This window comes from Solanum stenotomum, chromosome 9 (genome assembly GCF_019186545.1).
Source record: "Solanum stenotomum isolate F172 chromosome 9, ASM1918654v1, whole genome shotgun sequence".
Classification (NCBI taxonomy): Eukaryota; Viridiplantae; Streptophyta; class Magnoliopsida; order Solanales; family Solanaceae; genus Solanum; species Solanum stenotomum.
Genome location: NC_064290.1, coordinates 46397403 through 46400201, shown reverse-complemented (window position 1 = coordinate 46400201; position 2799 = coordinate 46397403).

The window sequence follows — 2799 nt, the reverse complement described above, 5'->3', positions numbered from 1 at the left end:
CCCCCACCCACCCCCAAAAAAAATTAAGTTTATTTTTAAAAAATATTCTCAATTTCAACAATTATTTTCTACTCTAGTAAAAAAAAATTCAAAAATATTTTTCATTCATAAATCAAACACTAAAAATCTTTTTCGAAAAATATTTTCTACTCACCAACCAAACATGAGAAAATAAGTCAAAAATCAACTTGTTTCCCAAGAAAACATTTTCTAGAAAAACATTTTCCTTCATACCAAACACACCCCTAGTGGTACATGTGATCATGACTTCCCTTTGAAGGACAATGATAAGGGAGGCTGGACTGAAGTACCAAGCAAAACATTTTCTCCAGGTAACACCAAACTACAACAACTAGATTGCACTAACCCACCATGCAAGGAGCAAACGATAAATTATGAAGATAAAGTATCAAGGAAGATTGTGTGCTCTAACATCTTTGATGCCCTAATGATCAATTATGATCAAGAGCTCCATGCTTTGTCCACTCCAATTCTTCAAGTTTCTAATCCAGAAACTACTCGAATAATCAAAGAATCACATGCCACAATGTTGAATAAAGAAAACCCAATTATCAAACCACATTCCAAAAGGAATGACAAGAGTTTGGTGAAGGAAACGAGTGATTCTAGATGACAGATTTAGTTGAGGAAGAGAAGCATGCACCTACAAGGAGTAAGTTAAGTCCTCAAGCACTCATATTTGTGCCTTCAAGTAAAGCAAATCCATCGATGGCAGTGACAATTGATAACTCCAAAAAGATCTTGACCATTAACACCAAGGTATTGGAAAAAATCCATGAGCTAGAAGCTGAAGTTTCAAGACGTAGTCCAATTACAACTTATGATAGTGACTTGAGCAGTGAAATGTTTGACGAAGATGATGAGGATGATATGTTAGACATATTATATGATAAGGTAGACAAGGATGGAGATCTCTCGCCTACGCAACAAAGAAGTGGAAGCAACAAAAATAAAAAGAAGACACATGAAAGGCAACATAGTTGGGATGGTAATGTGACTGAGGAATTTATTCCAAGGCACCTACCAATGCGACTAGCAAACCAAAATCATATGATAGTTTCAACAACAACACGATCCAAAAAGAAGTGATGAACTATCAAGTTTTGTTGGACATATTTGATGAAGAAGACAAGAGGGAAATGCTTCAGGTTACTTTACACGGGCAATCCATCTCTTTTAATTCTTACATATATAAAATGAAGTTTGAGGTTGATAACCTAGCTTTATTCTTAGATTTTATATTTTTGCATTACTTAAGCATCCTCATTTGTAGTATCATCACATAGTGTATTATAAACTCTATGATGATCATAAAATATCTAGTTTTCTCTAGTTTTTATTTTCTTCATGCTTGTTAATTAGTAGAGGTTCGTTACCTCATTAAGATTAGTAAGGTAAGGCCTTCCCCACTTTGCTTGTACTTTTCTCTTTGAGATCCTTTTCTCTTTATTAATAAAACTAGCCCTAGGCAGACCTTTATAAAAAATCACTCCTACACATAAAACATGTAATTATATATCTCAAACTACATTAATTATGGTTTACACCACACCAAATATTCTCATAATATAAGGTGAAAAATATACTAAAACATGTACTTTTGTTAGAGAAAAAAAAGTACTTTTGTTAGAAGAAAAATAACAAAGAAATTAAAGCTTTGAGGCATGAAAGATCACTATCTTTCAAGAGTTATTGCTTGTATATTCTTTTAGGGATGACAAACAATTCTCTATCAGGATACAATAAAGCTTGAAACATATATGCAATTGAACCCGCTACTTCGGGGAATTCTTCGTATTTATAGAACTTAACAAATTAGTCATGTTCTTTCATGAACATAAATGACTTTTCATAATAATCATGTTCTTTCATGAACAAAGATGATTTTTCATAATAGTCATATCCTTTTATGTACAAATGACTTTTCATGAAAAAGACACTCATTTGTTGAACAATCACAACCTTTAGTTGCTCCCTTAATGAAAAGACAAAACTTTGGTTGATGCACCCCCTATCCGAACATACAAAAGTTTTTGTTTCATTTAAAATTTAAATATTGAATATTAATTCAAATTTTAAATAAACGATTTATTCAAAATAAATTATGAAAAAATAAATCTTTAAATTTAATTAAAGATCCGACCCGATTAACTCATTTAGATATATATTACTAAATATTAGTTAATCAAGTTCTTGTATTACTTTAATTTTTTCATCATTTAATTTCTTTAGGGATAACAAGACTTCACCACACTCCAAAAACTCACATGTGTTTGTATTAATAAGATCACCAAAAACCTTTGTGACACTGATGTGCTAGAGAACTCAACTCACTAATATTACATTGATGGTATAAAAGGAAAAAAAATAATCATACTAGTAATATTAAACCTTATTAGAAAAAGTCAGAGATTTAAAAAAATAGGGAAAAGGCTCAAATATGTCATTGAACTTTCAGAAAAGGCTCATTTATGTCATCCGTTTAAAGTTTAGCTCATCTATGTCATCCGTTTAAAGTTTAGCTCATCTATGTCATTCCCGTTTAAGAAAAGGCTCATTCATGCCATTATTTTTTAACAGTGGTTTTGCAAAACTATTTTTTACACGTGACCAATTATAATTCGGCCACGTCATTATTATTTTTTTAATAAAAAAATCAAATTCTAAGTAAAAATTGAATTAAAATAACCCATCCAAGTAAAGATCCACCCAAATTTTAAAAAATACATATAACCCATCAATAACCCAATTCTTTCATTCCCAATTTTTTTACAGGTG